Here is a 10,986-nt window from a genome sequence, read left to right on the forward strand (position 1 = left end):
ATATGTTGCCACATGTACTATAGTTAATTATTTAAAATTAATTTAGTTAGTTATTTGAAATAATTTACCAAATTAAATTTGAAAATAAAATCTATTTTTGTAATAAAATTGGATTTTTGATTAGTTTTTAAGAATAAATATATTTTTAGAAAAATCCTAAAAACAGTTTCCATAAAACGGGTTTAGAGGTTTTTGGATTGAAACTGGGTCAATATCGGGTCAAGCAATCGGGTTAATGGGTCGTCAAGAACACAACGAACTCACCAGAAAAATACAGAATTCGGCGAGCCATTGGTGTTCGGCGAGCTCTGTTCTACCACTCAAACCTGCCCAGATTCACTCCAATTCGATCCCCATCAATTACATAAACTACCAGAAATCAATTCAATGACCACAACTTCCATACACTACCAGAAATTAGGGCTGTCAAAAATATTCAAAAATCCGATATCCTTCCGAAAAATTCGTATTTGTATCCGAAAAAAAGCGTATATTATCCGTATCCGAAATAAAGCGGATATTATCTGTATTCAAATCCGGGGATTGCGGATACTGATACGGATATAGGCGAATCCGTATCCGAAAATATATGTATCTGAATATATATATATATAATATAAATTTCTTATAATTTTAATAATAAAGTATTCATATAATTTTATTATATATTTAGATTTTTACATTAAAGCATTTACTTTAAAAACATTATTCAATTTTTTGTATATATAGTTTAAACAGTTTAACACATTAACTTTATATCGTGACCTAAGTCTTCCAAGTCCAATCGATGAATCGATTCTAACCCACCGATTGCCGCAACCACGCTCTTCTTCATTTATAATCTAAATCCTAAACCGGATACCATCGATTAAGTTTGTCATATAAGGTATATTGATTTAATTTTTCTTAATATGATATGTAATCTAATTTTATTCTTATTTTTTAATCTAACAATTGATGATTTGTTTCTTATTTGATTGGGTTGCAGATCTAAGTACTGCAGTCGAGTTTTCCAATTCACACACCCTAGCTAAATACTAGATATTAGAATAATGGAACAAGGTAGTTCTTAGAATCTTATTCTAATTTTTTCTATTTTAGGTTGTTGTTCTACGAGTTTGAATGTTTGAATTTTGATATATGAACTACAGTGTGCAATCAATTATGTTTGTAGGGTCTTACTCCAAAGAGAACTTTTTTATGGTGAGATATGAGATTTAATCTCCACCATATAAATTTAAATCTACTTTTAATCTGGATCACTCATTTTAAATCTCATTGTCATCTCCAACCATCACATCTTTCATCATAATTTTTTTACTTATCATGACCCACCACCACCTCTGATAAGTGGAATTTATATCTACTTGTAACGCTTCATTACGAGCTTAAGTTGGTGTTTTGGACTCAAGTTATTGGTTTTTTTATGTGTTTTTATGTTTTTGCATTACAGACATTAGTTGGATGAATAAATGAGCTTTTCAAGGAAATATGCTAAAAGGAGGTCAGATTCTGAAGTCAAGACCATTCTCATGTTGAAGAGCTTCTCGATAGCTTTGCGTGGACTATTGAATCTCTAAATTCTGACAAACAGAACTCAAGTTACAGCAGGAACAAGAAAATGAAGAAAAGTACAGAGGCACGGCGCGCCCGCGCGGGAGAGCGTGCGCCCGCATGGAGTGTAGGGCGGTCCGCGCCAGGTGTTTGGGCCAGAATCCTGTTTCGAGTATATTTTGAAAAATTAGCGAGCCCGGGTCGTCCAGAAGCTTATATAAACCAATAAAAAGATGTTTTTAAGAAGAAGGAGCCAAGGGAGGGCATTAAGAAGACCTAAAGAGCACAAGACGACTACGGAGAAAAAGACTTTTGTATTCTTTAATATAGTTGATACTTTGGATGCTTGTTTTTGATTTGTCTTTAAACCCCAGTACTCTTATATTGTTTATTATCATACGTTAATTGAAACCCATGGTGATGATGAGTTTGATTATGAACTAATCGTTGTTATGGGGTTCTAACGGATTTATTTATGAATTTCAATAGTTAACTATTTTATAATCCTTTGTGTGTGGTGATTTATAATTTCCTAGTTTGGTTGTGCTTATTCGTCTTTGATGCGTAGCTAACATCTAAAATTGTTTGTTAATCTCTATTAAAGCGACAGTGAATATAGAGGTTTAGAACTTGCCATGCTAGCATAGGTTTATATATGAATTAACATGCATAATTCGTGGGTAATTTTAACCATCTTATTCACCCTATGTAATCACGATAGATAACTTGTTCTTAAACCATTATGTTTTCAATCTTTATAGATATATAGGGACTAAGCATAATTGGTGTTTATTCAACTTCTATCTTAATTATGGATGTTTGATAGTAGGGTATATGTATAATGAAAGTTAGCGTATACTAGTTTCGTGTTATCTGATTAGTTATCATCACCATCACATGTTAAGGTTAAAGAACATAACTTTGAATGAAGTATTTAATAAAGTTAGAATCCCATGTTTGTTCTCATATAAGTAATTTAATCTTATTCTCTTAGTTAATGTTATTTAGTATAATCTCTTACTTAATTTAAAACTCAAATTATTATTTGTTTTAGCATTGAACGATAACCATACATTGTTGCATAAGTGCATCATCTGAACTTAACCTAATCTGATTCTCTGTGGGAACGAACTCGGCTTAAATCTTATACTACTTGTGATCGCGTACGCTTGCGTGTATTTTCGCGTTTGAATTACAGCGAACAAGTTTTTGGCACCGCTACCGGAAAAATCGGTGTTAAATTTAGTTTATGTGCTTGACATCATTGGTCGTTAAAGTTCACTGACTCGGATATTTTACTTACTTGTTTACTTTTTTTATGTTTCAGGTACTCTAGAGAGCATGTATGCGAACACGTTCTCAATCTCGTAAGGAAACATAGACGAAGTTGAAGTAGTTGAAGAAGTTTTTGAAGAAGTTGAGAAAGTTGAAGAAGAAGTTGTTATTGCAATGGGAGAACCAACAATGAATCTGAAGGCTTTGATGGATTATTCTCAACCAAAGATCAATGACATTCAGTGTAGCATTGTCAGACTAGGCATTGCGGCTAATACCTTTGAAATCAAGTCTAACACGATTCAGATGGTGTAGAAGTCAGTCCAGTTTAGGGGTTCTCCAACGGAAGATCCCAACATGCACATTAGAGATTTCATCGAGATCTGCGACACTTTCAAGTTCAACAATATTTCTGAAAACGTTCCATTCTCTCTGAGAGATAAAGCTAAGTGATGGTTACATTCTCTACCGCCAGGTTCTATCACTACTTGGGAGGATCTTTGTTAGTCGCTAAAACACGTGCTAATATTCACGCAAGTATACGCGTTCGTAAGTAATATAGAATAAATTCTAGTTCGTTCCCACATGGATAGATTTAGGTTAATTTCAATTAATGTATTTATGTAACACTAGTATGGTTATTATCCAATGCTAAGACGAATAACAAATTGTAGTTTTTATACTAAGATTAACTAAGAGATTAAACTAAAGAACATAAACTAAGAGATTAAAGAGAACTGAATAATATATGACACAAACATGGGATTCTAACTTCATTCAATAGCCTTTTTGTTCTTAACCTTAGCATGTAATGGTGATGACACTAATCAGATAACACGAAACTGATAAACGCCAACTTTCGTTGTACGAATACCATACTACCAGACATCCACAAAAGAGATAGAAGCTGAATAGACACCAATTATATTGAGACAATATATATCTATAGAATTTGACAACATAACGGTTTAATACACAAGTTATCCCTCGTAATTACATAGGGCAAGTAAAATGGTTAATATTAACTATGAATCATGCATATCAATTACATGGACCTATGCTAGCATGGCAAGTTCTAAATCCTTAAATTCACTTTCGCTTCATTAAAGATTAACACACTATCTTATAAGTTCGTGACGCTCATAAGACGAATAAGCGCAACCAAAACTAGGTTATCATACAATCACCACACACTAAGGCATCAAAAAAATTAACTTAAGAAATCCATAAATAAATCCGATAGAACCCCACGATAACGATTAGCCCATAATCGGACTCATCATCAACGTAGGTTCCGATGAAAGCATGGTATAATAAACGTAGTAATTATACTAAATAAAACCAAGTACGAAACAAAAGTAAAGGTTCAAGAATAAGAAAACTAGCATCCAAAGTTACAACTTAAAACAAAAAATCATAAGAACAAACTAGATCTTCTTCGCCTGGGTTGAATTGTGCTCTACGGTTTTCTTACACCTTCTCCTTAGCTCTGTTACGTCTCTCCTTATACAACGGCCTTTATTTATGTATATATATATGTTGTAGAATTAACCAGGGCTTCAAACTCTCAAAATCTCAATAAAAGCAGAATTTTGTCATCCCGACCTGGCGCGGCCGCGCGCTGCTTCAATGCGGGCGCGCTGAGTTTCTACTTCTTGGGCGCTGGCGCGTGCTACTTCAGCGCGGGCGCGCCGTCCTTCTGGATAAAATTCTGATTTCTTTTCTTCTTGTTAATTTGAGCTGGTCTTTTCACGAGCCTTTATTCTAGACACCATCCTAACACCAAATTAGCACTAAAACCATGCCAATTCACCTGATTACCTGGAAAATGCCTGTAATACAAAAACACTACAAAAACACGTCAAAAATACTAATAACTCGAGTACAAATCACTAATTCAAAGCTTTACGGAGCGTAATAAAGTATCATAAATGCCACTCAACAATCTTGCTCAAAAGTTTCTTAATAAATTCTTCCCTATTGCGAGATAGCTGTAATCAGGAATGCTCTTACTCAATTTGCGCAGCAGTCGGGAGAATCTTTATGTGAAACTTGGGAGCGCTACAAGGAGATGCTTAGGAAGTGTCCTCATCATGGAATGTCTGACTGGATGATCATCAATTGCTTTTATAATAGTTTGGGAGCATAGTCCAGACCCATGCTCCTGAGGGTAATATAGGGGATAAACAGGTATACCCACCTCCTCCATATCCTAAAAGACTTCAGAAGTAAAAGTTTGATAAACAATTTGCTATGTTTTTGGAGGTTTTAAAGAAGTGGCATATTAACATACCTTTTACTGACGCTCTAGAACAGATTCCGATCTACGCTAAGTTCATGAATGGTATTTTATCTCGAAAGCTAAAACTCAAGGAGTTGGAAACCATTGCTCTAACTGAAGAGTACAGTGTTGTGCTGTAACAGAAACCACCTCCTAAGCTTAAGGATCCGGGAAGCTTCACAATACCTTGCACCATTAGCAATCTGTCATTCGACAAGTGTTTGTGTGACTTGGGAGCTAGCATCAATCTGATGCCCTAGTCAGTTTTCAAGAAACTTGGACTACCTGATCCAAAACCTGTGAACATGTCTTTACAACTGGCTGATCATTCCATTTCCTATCTGCAAGGAGTAGTGGAGGATCTCTTGGTTAAGGTGGATAAACTCATCTTCCCTACTGATTTCGTTATTCTATACTTTGAAGAGGATAAGAAGATTCCCATTATCTTGGGAAGGCCATTCTTAGCTACGGGCCGAACTCTTATCGATGTGCAAAAAGGTGAACGTATAATGAGAGTTCAGGGTTAGGATGTCACGTTCAATGTCTTCAATGCAATGAAATTCCCTATTGATGAAGAGGAGTGCTTTAAAGTGGAGTTGGTCGACTCCGTAGTGACTTCGGAGCTTGAACAATTGCTAAGGACTAACGCCTTAGAAAGAGCCTTAACGGGGGATTTTAAAAGTGAAGATGAAGAAGGGGAAGAGCAAATGCAGTATTTGAATGCATTTCCGTGTAAGAGGAAGTTGGATTTGCCTTTCGAGTCGCTTGGATTGGAAGAGCTGAAAAATTCTCCAAAGCTTCTCAAACCATCTATTGAAGAAGCTCCTACACTTGAGCTCAAACCACTGCCTGATCACTTGAGGTATGCATTTTTAGTTGATGCACCTACTTTGCCTGTTATTATTGCATCTAACCTTTCAGGAAGTGATGAAGACAAGCTCTTGAGAATTCTGAGAGAGTTTAAATCAGTAAGTGGATGGACTATAGCAGATATCAAGGGAATCAGCCCTTCTTATTGCATGCATAAAATTCTGCTTGAGGAAAGAAGGAAGCCAACTATTGAGCAACAAAGGAGGCTAAATCCTATCATGAATGAGGTTGTGAAGAAGGAAATTCTTAAATGCCTAGATGCAAGAATCATTTATCCTATATCTGACAGTTCATGGTTGAGCCCGATGTAGTGTGTGCCTAAGGAGGCATTACCGTTGTAGCTAATGAGAAGAATGAGTTCATCCCTACTCGAACAGTCACAGGATGGAGAGTTTGCATCGATTATCGAAAGTTGAATAAAGCCACAAGGAAAGATCACTTTTCACTTCCATTCATTAATCAGATGCTTGACTGGTTGGCTGGTCATGAGTACTATTGTCTTCTGGATGGATATTCGGGATATAATCATATTTGCATTGCTCCAGAAGATCAATAGAAGACCACATTTACTTGTCCATTTGACACTTTTGCTTTTCGTCGAGTCTCTTTCGGACTTTATGGTGCACCTACTACTTTTTAAAGATGCATGATGGCCATTTTCTCAGATATAATTGGCACTAATATGGAGGAGTCCATGGATGAGTTTTCCGTTTTCGGGACTTCTTATGATGAATGCTTGCACAATTTTGGGTTGGTGCTGAAAAGATGTGTTGAGACCAATCTGGTGCTCAATTGGGAAAAATGTCACTTTATGATGCAACAGGGTATCATTCTTGGGAACAAGTTATCTAGCAAGGGTCTTGAGGTGGATAAGGCCAAGGTACGGGTCATTGAAAATTATCCTCCACCAATGTCAGTTAAAGGAGTCCACAGTTTTCTTGGGCATGCGGGTTTTTATCGGCGATTCATCAAAGATTTTTCCAAAATCTCTAAGCCTTTGTGCAATCTGTTAGAGAAGGATGTTCCCTTCAAATTCGATTAAGAATGTCTAGCGGCTCTTAAGAGCTTGAAAAAGAGTTTGACTACAGCACCTGTGATTACCGCACCTGATTGGAATGAGCCCTTCGAGATGATGTGTGATGCTAGTGACTATGCAGTTGGAGCAGTTCTTGGCCATAGGAAGCATAACATTTTCCATGTGGTTTACTATGCTAGTAAAACCCTTAATAGTGCTCAGCTGAATTATACTACCACAGAGAAGGAGTTGCTGGCAATTGTCTATGGTTTTGAGAAATTTCGATCTTATTTGCTTGGGACAAAGGTGATAGTTTACACTAATCATGCTGCTATTTGATATCTGATATTGAAGAAAGATTCAAAACCTCGCTTGATTCGATAGATTCTCTTACTTCAAGAATTTGAGCGGGAAATCAAGGACAGAAAGGGTACATAAAATCAAGTAGCAGATCATCTATCACGCATGGAAGATCAAGGAAAGGCTTCACTGGATAAGACATTGATCAATGAATCTTTTCCCGATGAGCAACTTTTTGGGGTGCTAGAAGAAGAGCCATAGTTTATATATATTGTGAACTATCTGGTGAGTAATGTTATTCCCCCAGAACTCTCTTATGCTTAAAGGAAGAAGTTTCTACATGAGGTGAAGTGGTATCGATGGGATGGGCCATTATTGTTCAGACAGGGAGCAGATCAGATCATCTGGCGATGAATTCTATATAGTGAGAATAAGGGAATTTTGCGTGACTGCCATTCTACTATGTATGGTGGACATTATGGTGGAGAGAAGACAGCTGCCCATATCCTTCAAGCAGGATTCTTCTGGCCTACTTTGTTTAAGGATGCTCATCAGCTCATTTTGAGATATGATCGCTGCCAACGAGTTGGTAATATATCCAAGAGAGATGAGATGCCTCTTAATATGATGCTCGAAGTTGAGATTTTCGATGTTCGGGGAATCGACTTCATGGGGCCATTTGTCTCATCCTGCAATAATCAGTATATTATGTTGACGGTTGATTATGAGTCTAAATGGGTCGAGGTTAAAGCGTTACCAACCAATGATGCTAAGGTGGTGATTAACTTCATAAGCAGATATTCACGCATTTCAGTACTCCAAGAGTCATAATCAGTGATGAGGGATTGCATTTCTGTAATCGTAAGTTCACTGCATTGATGGAAACGTATCATGTGAATCATCGTATTGCCACAGCCTACCATCCTCAAACTAATGGGCAAGCTGAAGTGTCTAATCGGGAGATTAAACGTATCTTGGAGAAGGTGGTGAGTCCATCAAGAAAAGATTGGTCTTTGAAGCTAGATGAAGCTGTTTGGGCATATAGAACAGCATTCAAGACTCATCTTGGTATGTCTCCTTTCTAGTTGGTGTATGGGAAGGCGTATCATTTGCCTGCGGAGTTAGAGCATAAAGCATATTTGGTTTTGAAGAAGTTAAATCTTGACATGGAAGCTGCTGGAGAGAAAAGAATGCTTCAACTAATTGAACTTGAGGAATTTTGACTACAGGCTTATGAGAATAACAAACTGTACAAGGAGGAAGTCAAGAGATGGCATGATAGAAGATTAGTGCGCAAGCCTTTTGTGCTCGGTCAGAAGGTTCTATTGTATAACTCCCGTCTCCGACTTTTTCTGGGAAAACTTAAGTCGAGGTGGTCAGGGCCATTCACGGTCAAAACTGTGTTTCCACATGGAGCTATAGAGATTTTTGATACGCATCTGAATCAAGCGTTTCAGGTGAATGAGCAGAGATTAAAGCATTACTATGGAAATACGGCGAACCGCGAGGTGGTGAGCGTTGTTCTATCAACAACTTGATTCAAAGATTTACGTTAAGCTAGCGACGTAAATCAAGCGCTTCGTGGGAGGCAACCCATGTTTGTTGTATACTAGCATCAGAAAAAAAAAGCAGAAAAAATCAGTTTTTCCAGAAGCACGGCGCACCCGCGCCAAGAGCGAGGCGGCCACGCGCGGTTGGCAGAAACAGGGCGCGCCCGCGCGAAGATGCGGGGCGGCCGCGCAGCAGTTCTGGAGAAAAGAAAAAAACAGAAAAAATAAAACAAAAACAACCCCAGCCCATTTTTCACCCTATTCTACCCTAATCCAACCCTAATTCTTATTTCTAAAGAATCCTAACCCAATCCCATCTCTATTATATATACATACATCCTACATACATCTCAATCACATATCTTTCAATTCCAAAACCCTAACTTCTCCTTTACACTACATACACACAAAATCTTTATTACTCTTTCAATGGCACCCAAAGGATCGAGAGTCGTGGTGAGTAGCAGCTCTAGTGATTCGAGTGCTGGTGGAGCGGAAAACGGATTTTCTTCTCCGGATGCTCAGGTTGAGTTTACGAGATTGTTGTCCAAATCAATTGCGAAGGAATGGGGTTTCTTATCTACGAAGAGGGATGGAAAGCACTTAGAGATTATTATTGAGATGGGTTGGCAGACTTTCTATGAGGTACCTGTTGTTGTCCTGATGAGCATTATTCGGGAGTTTTATGTGAATGCAAGGGCGGATAAGAATGAGTTTTCTGTGTTACGTGTTTTAACGGTGGATTACACGTCAGCGGCTATTCGTAGGGTTATCAATCAACCCGCAAGAAAGCCAACGCAGGAGGAATGGGTGAACAAGTCAAGGGAGGATTTTGATCTTGATTAATTTGTGTGTTCCGAGAACACAATGGAAGTGCAAGAGGGACACGAATGAGCGGCTCACTTTTCTGGCTGTATGCATGAATAGGTATGCTCGGGCTTGGAATGCTTCTATGTGTGCCAATATTATGCCTTCTTCGCATCAGCATGATGTTACTGTTGATCATGTTATTTTACTTTAGGGGATCTTGAATAAGGGGTATGTGGATCTCGGTCAGGTGATATATCAGAATATGCTGTAATTTTTGCAAAGCAGGACATCGGGGGCGATTCCTCATGCCTCTATTGTGACAAAGCTTTGTGTTTCAGTTGATGTCCGTTGGCCCGAGTTGGAGCAGTTGTAGATGTTGAGCGCTCCTATTGATAGCTCCTCATTTGCAGTGATGCAAGAATGGTATAGTGGAAAAACTGATGAGAAGGGTATGGGTTACACTTATGATTATTTTCCCGATGGCCACCCAGCTGATCAGACTTATACTGGTGGTTCTTCTCCGGCTAGGCGTGCAGCTTGGAGAGCCGCTCGTGGAGAGGCTAGTTCTTCGCATGCCCAGCAGGAGGCAGGGGATGGTTTTGGGCTTGGCGATGCGCAGTTCAGGAGATTGGCCAGATGCATGGATGATGCGATGCACGATATGCAGAGTCATTTTGCAGCCGACTTGACACAGGCTTCGGGCACTGCTTTCTGAGCCACTCATATTGAGGTTGATTGGTCGGTGTTTGGTTCTGATTTTGTGTATCTGCCACCTGATACTCCACCCGAGGAGGGTGATTTTTCTGATAACTAGGTATGCCTGAAATCCTAATTATTACCTTCAATGAGGACATTGAAAATTTTAAGTTTGGGGGTGATAATATAAGGATTAGTTTGTATGTGTCCATATAGATTCATATAGATTCATATTGCATGTTTAATTGTATTTCATTTGTAATTTTTGCATGATTGTTCATATAGGACATATTTGTTTGTATTTTTATGTGAGTTCATATAGTTGCATTTGCATGTATATAACATGATCCCTTAGGTTGAGCTATTTCTGATTGATAAGTTGATGTTAATTTGAGTGTGGTGATGACCAATAGAGGGTTCTTTAAGTCCTAATGAATTGATTTGCATGCCAGAAATTGTTTTTCACAAAGTCTTATAGGATTGCTTTTGAGCTAGATCATGATCATGCTTCTTGATTTGTTGAGATTTAATCACTTGTTTATATCTAGATTTTTGCTATTCTCTTAATGATAAAAGAATACTAAATTTTTAAAATTGGAGAAAAACTTGGATTTCATTGCTAGTTGTGAGTAAGG

The 10,986-nt window shown here is 37.9% G+C and overlaps 1 non-coding gene across 1 annotated transcript; it reads right to left on the bottom strand.

Annotated features, from left to right (window-relative positions):
- Window positions 1-4,822: 4,822 nt before the first annotated feature.
- Window positions 4,823-4,929, bottom strand: LOC141716322 (small nucleolar RNA R71). The gene has a single exon (XR_012573035.1). It is a non-coding gene; the product is annotated as a small nucleolar RNA R71 (small nucleolar RNA).
- Window positions 4,930-10,986: the final 6,057 nt, after the last annotated feature.

This window comes from Apium graveolens, chromosome 3, assembly GCF_009905375.1.
Source record: "Apium graveolens cultivar Ventura chromosome 3, ASM990537v1, whole genome shotgun sequence".
In the NCBI taxonomy this organism is placed as follows: domain Eukaryota; kingdom Viridiplantae; phylum Streptophyta; class Magnoliopsida; order Apiales; family Apiaceae; genus Apium; species Apium graveolens.